Raw genomic sequence first — 10,665 nt, forward strand, 5'->3', positions numbered from 1 at the left:
TGCTGTTGATGTCGAAATTGAAATTGGAAGTGACACATGACCTTAGTGGAAGCAGCTTATCGTCCTGGTCCCCCCCCCCCCCCCACCCTATGTACATAATGTCGGGTCAATCACACCTTCACTAAGCACAGCAGGAGGCAGCTCACACTAAAGGGCTAAAAGGGCTGGCTGGGGAAAAAATAATACTTCCTGTTACTTTCTTCAGTCCAGTGCAGCCATACTTAGGGGAAAGGGTAGTTAAAGCAGGCTTTTCAGGTTGATGTAAAAGTAGCCCAACACCACCCAGATTACCTTCCTGTTCCATCACACATTTGATACCAGGCTACAATGGTCCTATTCCACTCATTATGGAGCAGATTAGATTCAGGGCCCAGGGCTCGTTAACATGGAGGAGAGAGTGGAAGGTGTGAAACAGGGATTGACGCTATTCTAAAACAGCACAGTTCTGTGGTTCCCAGACAAACCTCTTAGCAAGCATCTTCTAGCTGTATTCAACAAAACCAGACCAAGCTGTGACCAAGGTGTGACAGTACTTACATAACCAGCTCAAGACAGGGGCTAAAGCTAATGAGAAAATTAAATTCCCCACATTTAAATGGATTAAATCAACTCAATCGGTCCGCAGTAAAATTAAATCTTAAGAGAATGAGACTGCATTGCAGACAAGAAAGTGACAGGCTAGCACTAAGATCAGGGTCTAAAAGCAGCAAAATTGAATAAAAATAACTACTGCTGGCAAAACAGAATGTAGTGTAATAACAGAACTGCAATATTAGTCACCGACTTGCATCATCCCACACAGATAAAGCTCCACCCGCACCTCCACTCTCGAGATAAGCATGCTGCACCCTCAGCTACACATTCTCTACTCTCAGCTACACATACACTACTCTCAGCTACACCCACACTACTCTCAGCTAAAAATTCTCTACTCTCAGCTAATCTCAGCTACACATTCTCTACTCTCAGCTACACACACACTACTCTCAGCTAATCTCAGCTACACACACACTACTCTCAGCTAATCTCAGCTACACACAAACTACTCTCAGCTTCACACACTATACTCTGGGCTACAAACACTCTACTCTCAGATACACACTCCGTTCTGTGTCACCCATGGAGAGTTTTTCCTCTCTCCAAACCTAATTTTCGCCTCAGCTTTAGCCCTGGTTTCTGCCTGGATAACTTTGCTTCTGATCTCTCCAGGCACTCCTCTCTGCATCTGCATCTGTCTCCTCCCTCCACCCTCCACCCTCCTTAACCTTTCCCCAGAGAGCTGCGCTTCACCTGGCTTTCATTCCACCGTGGATTCACTCCTACTGCACATCCTTCTGCCCTGGAGAGAGCAGCTGTGTGCGTGTGTGTGTGTGTGTGTGTGTGTGTGTGTGTGTGTGTATCTGCGTGTGTCTGTGACTGTCTGAGTGTCTGTGTGCGTCTGTGTGTGTGACTGTCTGTGTGTGCCTGTGTGTCTGTGACTGTGACTGTCTGTGTGTATGTGTGTTTGTGTGTCTGTTTCTGTGTCTGTGTGTCTCCTTGACAGTCTGAATGCGTGTGTGTGTATGTGTGCGCAAATGTCTCTGTGTGTGTGTGTGTGTGTGTGTGTGTGTGTGTGTGTGTGTGTGTGTGTGTGTCTGTTTCCGTGTGCGTGCGTGTGTTCTGTGTGCCTGTGTGTGCATTGGTCTGAATGCCAGTGTCTGGAGGTTCCAGCTTGGCACAAAGCTGCCTTATCAACAGAAGCAGGTCGCCAGAGCTGGGCTACATACTGACAGAGGGAGCCCTGGGCTGTGTGTTATGGCCACATCTGAACCATCGACCTTTCCCTTAAAGCTGCCTCTCTGTTCACACAGCACAGGGGCTGTTTAAACTCCATGCCATTTGCAGATGTGAATCTGTGTAGATAAGAAGCAACAAAGTGAGAGGCTGATAGCCCTGGTTAAACAGCTTACCTGTCAGGGATGATCTATACAGTCTTGATGCAACCTGACTGGACCAGCCAGTCATTGGGAAATAATGAGAATATATAATAACTGAGATTTAATCTGACACTTCTGCCTGTAGAAGTGATACTTACTGTAGATTCCCATCTTTTCAAAACTAGGCAATATAGCCACAACAATATGCATGTGAATGGTTAACTCAACTTTTAACATAAAAATAAACATTTTATCTCCTAGTAATACGGCAAAGCATAAAGATCATAAAGCATAAAGACTGGTGACCAGGATTAATGGTCAGTTAATGGTGGCTAAAGAAAGCCTTGCACATGATGAAAACATGTAAATACCACACAAATAGCATATTTTCCTCACATGACACGGGTCACAAAGAGTCAACATGATGTTCAGAACCGCTTTTTCTCAAGTAATCTGCAAACCGACATTCCAATTCTGCCCTTAATACCAAAACAACAGCACCTTTCTAAAGGCTGTGTGGCATTCGGTGCAGTGCTGGTATTGGACGATATATAGGCAATAAGTCACAGACAACTGGGAAATCATGTTTCGTATACACCGGAGCCGGAGGCAATTTCCTTGGACACTACGAACTGAACAATATAACTCCCGTCCATCTGCTTATAGCTGCCACTGCCTCCTAGCGCACCGTTGTCATAAGGCTGCTTTACTGTTCACAGGAGGCATTACACGCGTGTAAGAGGATTAGGTGGACCCGAGGATACAGCACACATGAAGTAAATCTTCTGAGCACAGACAATGTTCAGATAATGAGCCCAACCTCCTGTCTTCTGACGGCATAAAAGGCAAACCCATAATGCCTGGTCTCTGCGCAGAAAGACCCGAGTAGCCTAGTAAGCTTTTTAATTCCCCATTAGTTTTCCCTCATTCTAATGTACTTTTATAACTGCTGGAATCCCTTCTGATCCTATATTTATGTCTTGTGGGCCGGCTTGGATCAGCCATGACTGCACACTTTGGCCTCCTAAGAGGGTTTGTTTTTTAAAGACAACTAATCGCGATCACAAGCGAGACAACTTCACATATTCATCATTGCTACGCAATTTACCATGAGCTATTACTTCCACTTCTGTCTTCCGCCGAGTTGCAACAGTCTTGGTGGCGCCGTGTTTCTTTAAAGCAAAAGCGTTCTTTTGTACATATTACCACATTAATTACTTGTTTCATTGTGGAACTAGAATAACTCAATGAAATTCTAACATATGTTTAAATATTTAACATCTGAAGAGATTACATTATTATGACCATTAATAATGTTCATATGATAACAGTTACAAATACTGGTACTATGAAAATGGGGTCTCATGGTACCAAAGGTTTAAAAAAGTAAAACATAGTTAAGCCTAATCAAAGCATATTAAATGCTGCAGAATGTTGCAGAATTCAAGCTTTTTACTGATATTGCCTCTGCACCAATGTTGCTTGCTTATGAGTCACAGGGCCAAGCTGTCACCATGACCACAGTTACTTAGATACCCAGGGAATCACCCCCTTCTGCCTAGGTGGGGTGTGACTATGTACACGAACCGAGAAGACAAGGTGAAAAATGGGAACACAAGCTTATTCCAAAAACACATCTGGTTTGGACCCATGGTGAGCCCTACTGCCCCAAAGAGAAACATCCATCAGTCCTGGAAAAACTCCAGCCCAACGATACCGTTTCAGTACTGAATCAAGTTCACCTTAATTTGACAAGCATGGCATAGTATTATTATTATTACCATTATTATTATTATTATAATTTTGTTGAAGAAGCCAGATCCGTAGTTTCCACAGGACTTCCCCTGCTGGGCTCTTCCTGCATATGAGCAATGAGAATGTGTGGTTCATGAGTGAGTGGCTAAGTATTTAACTGTTGCATTGTTTCAAATCCCCAGCCCTCGCATTACATTTTGCCAAGAGCAGCAGCGACAGTGATGAATTTAATGAACCAAATACTTGGCAACGCTTTCGTCTGTGTCACATGGCCTACAGTAAGAAATGCCTGCTGTCTGGACACAACTGTGGTGTGGCGAATTCAGTCATTAAGTGAGGCACTAGGCTGTCCCGGGCTCTGATAGAAACTCGGATATGAATCTGGTCCAGTCTGAAAGAGACTCGGGACATGAACCTGGTCCAGTCGGTCCTTGTTCGTAAAGAGACTCACACATGAATCCAGTCCAGTCTGAAAGAGACTCGGACATGAATCCGGTCCAGTTCGAAAGAGACTCGGACATGAATCCGGTCCAGTCCGAAAGAGACTCAGACATAAATCCGGTCCATCTGAAAGAGACTCGGACATGAACCTGGTCCAGTCTGAAAGTGACTCGGACATGAACCTAGTCCAGTCTGAAAGAGACTCACACATGAACCTGGTCCAGTCTGAAAGAGACACACACATGCAACCGGTCCAGTCAGTCCTTGTTCTGAAAGAGACTCACACATAAATCCGGTGCAGACAGTCCTCGGTTCGGCAGTGCAGGTGTGACAGGGAGCTACTGTAAGCGCGGCTGCACCGTTCCAAAAACAGCGGCTCTGGAGGAAGTGGAAGTGAAACCGATACAGCGTGCGCTTTCTCCAGGGTCATGTGACTGTTTCCAGCCAGTGGCCTGGCATGTGACCGGATAGGAAAGACAGACATGCGCAGAGCTGGGGGATTAACCCTTGCATTCTGACTCTTAGAAGCACACTATAAATGAAGAAGATCCTCCCACATCAGGATTGCAGTAGTGTATTATTTCACGACGAGTCTCAAACAGCTCAAACAAGAGCAGGAAGCACTGCGAGGTGCATTAGAAACATAAGCCATTTTTAAGTGGAGCCGGGGGAAGGAGTATTTTCAGAGATAAACAAACACAAACTCGATGCGAGGACGGGGTGGGGCCGCGTTTCAGACTTCTGCCCACACGCTCGATCTCTCTGCCAACCGCACGCCTCTTTCAGGAACATGTTCCTCTCTTCAGCGCACAAGACTGAACAGGAAGTCACAGTGCAGAGGCATGTCCACCGGACAAGCAGCGATGGCTGGGGAGGGCCAGGGGAGGGACTTTGGAGGGACTGGGCCGGGTTCCTCCAGCGCTGGGCCTCAGAAACCTGCTCTGCTGGGATTTCCACACGCCAGAGGCCAGAGCTGTATGGCGCATGAGTCTGCCATTTGCATATGGGATTCAAACCCTGCCCGGCCACTCAAATGATGAACTCTGGGCACGGAGAGAGAGAGAGCAGCGGACACACAGCCCTGCCTTTAGTACTCCTCCTCGTTCACACCGACTGGTATTCGTCTTGCTCAAAGCACAAGCAGCTGGAATATCCACCATTTCATTTCTCAAATCGAGATGACTTTTCTGTTCCTCCGGGCAGGAGGCGGAAAGTCAGAGTTATGTTACCGACGTGATCCTGACGAGTCTCACATAGAAAAACCCCACGGGAGACATGCACAGAGCCCAGCTATACCTCCACTGAATCCATGATGCCTCTCTGCCCGAGATCCAATCCCCTTAGCCTCAGATCTCTCATCCTTGAAGCTCGCGGTTGCTAAGCTTGAGTCATCAGCGTTTCAGCTGGGGAATTCTCTTGCCAGAGCCAAGTCTTATGAATGCGCTCCTCAATACAAACTGCTTTTCTGTCAGGCGGCACAATGAGCCCCTGACTGTAATCCCCGTGTTCAAACACAAAGAGATGGTGCCAGATAAAACCGAGGCAGTCATTCGGAGGAAGTGAATGAGGAGGGAGAGTTTATCTGGGACTTCTCAGGGCATGTCCCCCCCCTCCCTGACCTCTCGACAGGCCTCAGAGGGAAAGGTGAAATTACCCAGGCCCCGCCAGACCCCCCCAATCTGAACCACCGTGTAGTGGAGCAACAGGAAGTTCCATCAGTAGGGACACGTGAGGGCCGTTATCTGGAGTGACCCAACCCCCATGCCTAACAAGGAAGAAAGGGGCATTATGGGAAGGGAGTGACTGGTAGCGTCTTGTCATTCAGCATTCATCCTTCCTGGTAGAAGACAGTAATGAGGCAACAGCAGAAAGCAAGAGTAACTATTTCAGGCTCGGAGTGACTCTGCCTCCAGCAAGAATCCGGGAAGGGCGACTGTGTGCATCCACAACAGTGCTTAAGAATGATGGATACATGGAGCTCTGGCAACAGAAGAGTCATCGTAACACCTCTAGCGAACAGTCTTTGAATGGAGAATTTTTCAGCCCCAAATTCATACTAAAACACGTCCATCCTCTCTAGTTTCAATGTATCCACACGTATTAATGTGAGAATGGAGAAGCAAGAGAATCAAGACATCTAACAAACATTACCCGCTGGCCAAAACTGAGACTTCACTATGCTTCATCTCCACCTTCCCTCCACAGTGCCATCTCAACCAGGCCTGCTTTCCATGTTGATGACTGTTGGAAGAACATGGCTGCATGTTTCAGTTGGAACCGCAGGAGAAATATAACCCGGTCACATCCCTCGCTGTACAGAGGAAGTTGATTGGTTTCCTCTGCCTGGAGACTCAACGGGATAAACGGCCAGAGAGCCAGGAAGTGCCCAGCAGAAAGGCCCTGGGGGATCCATAAATCCAGAGTTACAAAGCAGAGCATCATGGGCCATCGTTTCAGGAACGAGGAAAGTGGGACGGCAGAAAACACCAGGGAGGTTCAGGGATTCTGCGCACTGACAAATCCAGTCCTCCTTCAGACAGCTGTAACACTTCACTCAGTTGGGCAGTTAGCACACCCATAGGCGTGGATTCAGGTAAGGCAGCATTTCCTGCCCACAGGGGTGTGCTCTTAACAAGCTTTTAACAGGGGAGTAATGGAGGAAGCCAGAGTAGCTGGAGACAGCTTCACCTGGCCGGTGTAGGAGCAGGACATTCATGCTTAGCACTTAATTCTCCGCTTGCTTCACAACCCTCTTGGGTGTATGGAACTGGTTACTAAGACAAACAGGCTGGGCAGTGCATTTTCTCAGCCGAGGGAACAGCAGCTCCAAAGAGCTGAGAAAGCAGTCTAAAACAGCAGTGGCAGAGGACGTTGAGGGGGGCACGTTGAATGTTGCAAAGTCAGTTTCAGAAGAATCGCACGGAAATGACAGGAATAAAAATGTAGTGCGGGAACCATAAAATTAGGTTCACTGGTATCTGAACCATTCAAGGCTTTAATTCCACAAATTCCGTGTAAAGGCTGGGAAAGATGAACGCCCTGACAATGCGGGAGCGGGGTAAGAGCACCTCACTACCCAACCCACACTGCGATCTTCCGGCGTTTTCCGGCTCGGTACACACCTCGTATACTGGCCTGCCGAATAAGGTGCTGTATGGGCACAGCAGGCATCCAGACTCCCCACCCACTCCCACAGAGACCCGCCATCCCACAGACACCACACTCCCCAGAACATTCTAGAAGTTAGTTACCACTTCCCCCACAGCTGCATAAAATTCCTCTCTTCATAAGCCGCAGCTCCTCGACCGGCCCCAGAATTCCTACCCAGAGTTCCAGGGAAACAACCCAAACAGGATCTGGGAGTTTCTGCAAGCCCTACTGTTCCCTGACCAGGAGAGATCCTGTTACAGGGTGGAGAAATACCCCCAGAGCTCGGCATTTCAGCAAGACTGCCCACCGTGGCATCACACACAGTCTGCGATAGCACCTGGCAGCACACTGTAACAACTGTGTGTGTGTGGGGGTGTGTGTGCGCGCACGTGTGTGTGCGTGTCTGCGTGTGTGCGTGTGCATTGAGATGCCGTAGCATTTACACTTCAGGCCCAAATTCCTGGATATCATTGGTTACTCAGCTTGAGATGGAAAACAATTAAACAGACAAACAGAATACCCCCCAGGTGGAAACACAACAAGGCACACGTAAAGCAAAATGTAAAGCACTGCCCCAAGCCCCTTTCATTTGGATTTCTCTCATTTGTTTGTTCAGATGCAGTGGCCATCCTCACCATACGCCACAGCACTGAGGGGAAAGATCATCCACACAGACGCATTAGCAAGCCGAGCCCACACCACCGATCGCTCCCTCCTCACTGAGCTGACATTCAGGTTGGGACTGGTCATCTTTATAACCACCAAGCAGAACAGCAGGTTACTGGGGTCACTTTAACACAGTCTCAAGCTCAGACACCGAGTCTTCTGGTTTCGATTTCAAATGAAACCAAGCAATGAGAGCGGTACAAAGAGCACCAAGATAGTGCAGCAGTTAGGATATTATTCTAGCTGTCACAAAGTTAACACAACAGTGAGCAAAGGTAGCCAGGAATTGGATTTCCAGAGCAAGAGATGGAAATGGTATTATCAAGAAACCAGGAGTACAGAAATTACACTGGGGCAGCGAGCCCAGTGAAAGACCATTGTCTGTATTTGTAATTACAAGCGGAATGGGGAACTATTAGCACTGAAATTGTTCTGCGGCTGTGTGCCTTGAAGCAAGTTGTAGAGAATTAAAAACTATTTCATTAATTCGCTGCAGATGAAGCTCGCCGCTCGCTGCAGTAGTGGCAGCCCACCAGACCCACCTGTCAGTGAAACAGTGGTGCTCTCAGTAAGCACGGCCACAGAGCCAACATCCTGGCCCACACAGACACGCTTTTAAGGCCACAAGTGTCCTGCCAAATACACGCACCCTGAATATTAATCGAAAACTTAAACCCCCCATTTTTTATCTCATAGCAACGCACAATTTACACGCATCCGGAGCACACAAGCGTTCTGATGTTTGCACTGTCTTAACAGTGACACTAGGACCCTCTTAAATGCTATATAATATACTCCATTAAATAAGTGAACTTTGTTATAGCATAACAAAGCAGACTCGGTTGAATAAATCACGTTATTGGCAATGCTACGCGCAGCAGTTAATGTTGGCATTGGCGGTAGAATCAATTGAATCATGTGACTGCGTTACAATATTACATTCATAACCATACTGTACATAAAATAACTTTAATTAGCCAATTGAATCAACACAATCTAGTATAGAAACGTTAATACCACTCACTTCTCTGTGCTGAATGGGACTGAAATAGTGAGGACAAGCTAAAATCGCAATAACAACCGTATGAAAGGGAATTACCAAGAAACGCACTTAAGGTAGGGAGGGCAAAGTGGAGCTTTAGAATGTAGACCGCTGTGTGTGCACGTGAGCTCGCCAATAGATTTCTCACAGAAAACGTAATTTGTCCACTTTTTTACTTTACAGTAGAGGTGATCAAACTTACAATAACTAAGTGCTAGTGTGTTCTAAGCCTTTACTGGTCCCTGTACGATGTTAGCATGATGTAGCTAGCATACGCGAATAGCACAAAGCCATACAATTTGCTTTTTAACGGCACTTGGTCATTCGAACGATATAAATAAAAGCATTCGATTAAGTTCGACGGCACCGGAATTTTCTGTCGTAGCGTCCATAAATGGCAAAAGTCCCACCATAGGATTTATTTAAATCTTTAAAAGTTATACATTTTCTGAATCATCATTAATTCATCTTGTTTCTATCAGTGATTCGGCGTGATCGGACAGTTCTGTAGCTATGTAAATGACGTCAGAAGGATACATCACTGTTATTTGCTACCTAAACTTTGACGCACGCTCGAGAGCGTTAACATGATTGAAGTCTGACATGTCTATTGTCAAAATCCATTGAAACTATGAAAAAGTAACCAGGGACTTTGGACTTATAAGGCTGGACATACCGAGTACCCAGCAAAAATATTGACCTGGCTACAGTCACACTTTTGACAGTTCGAACTGCCACCAACTGCCATGTATGAGCGCGTGAAGTAAACCAGCAAAAGCTATTGTTGTGTTACCATTTTCGAGCTCCATATACGTAAAGAATGGAATGGCAGTGAAATCTGCCTGTTTTTCGGTGCCGTCGGGGTCCAGCATTTAACATTGATGGAATGCTGGTAAAATGAGCGCTTAAAAGCCACAAAAACAGTCATTTTGTCACATTAAAATTCAACCTAAGCAGAATTATTGTCCACCACACGTTAATTTAAGGTTAAACTGAGATAATAATCATAATATTCATGTTGATTTCCGGAAAAAAAAAATTCTGTTGTCCTCCCTACTTAAGGAACTATAATTAGCCAACATCGTAGTGAGTTAGTCAGAGTTAGCGATCGAACTAACCACGTTAATACCAAATTAGACAGCCTGGTAACGTTAGTAAACAATTCTTACCGTTGTGCTGAACATCCAGTTGCCTGGCGATGTGTGACAGGGTTGTGTCTGCTACCCGGCTTTGCTCCAGTGGTATGGTTGCAGACCGTGGGCTATAACGTAATTCGAACGTGTTATTTCTTACTTCCTTCTAAACCAAGTTATTTAGACTGGGCCAAAAAGACTAACCTGGGTAAAACCAGCAGACCCTTTATCCCGTTTTCCCAAGTTTGGTTAGAGTCAGTCCAGCGTTGTCGGTATGGATAATTATTTGGTAGCTAGATGGCTAATAAACACTAGCTAGCTATATCGCTAGCCAGCCAAGTTACCACTTCTCAACGCTCCGGGCACAGGGCAGATTTTAAACAAACACAGAGTACCCTGACAGGTTACATGTTCGTTTGGCCGTTGAGAACCACAAACGTGTTTGGTGTTCTATAATATTTTCTAAAACAGTCTATAGCGCATCTCCTGACAGCTCCTGTCCCTCTACGAAAATGGCGTTACCTTGTGCCCCATAATTCTCTCCTTCCTTAATCATGATGTC

At 46.2% G+C, this 10,665-nt stretch overlaps 1 protein-coding gene across 6 annotated transcripts in view; it reads right to left on the bottom strand.

The window, feature by feature from the left end:
* klc1a (kinesin light chain 1a) overlaps positions 1-10,638 on the bottom strand; it is a 42,092-nt gene extending 31,454 nt beyond the window's left edge. For 4 of the 6 annotated variants that reach the window (XR_009709081.1, XM_061247404.1, XM_061247423.1 and 1 more), the window contains exon 1: positions 10,140-10,638. The gene's annotated coding sequence lies outside the window, so the exon portion shown is untranslated. Of the gene's footprint in view, positions 1-4,396; positions 4,481-10,139 lie in introns of those variants that run through there. The other 2 variants (XM_061247387.1, XM_061247396.1) reach the window with 2 other exon arrangements.
* Positions 10,639-10,665: the final 27 nt, after the last annotated feature.

Source organism: Conger conger, chromosome 1, assembly GCF_963514075.1.
Source record: "Conger conger chromosome 1, fConCon1.1, whole genome shotgun sequence".
In the NCBI taxonomy this organism is placed as follows: Eukaryota; Metazoa; Chordata; class Actinopteri; order Anguilliformes; family Congridae; genus Conger; species Conger conger.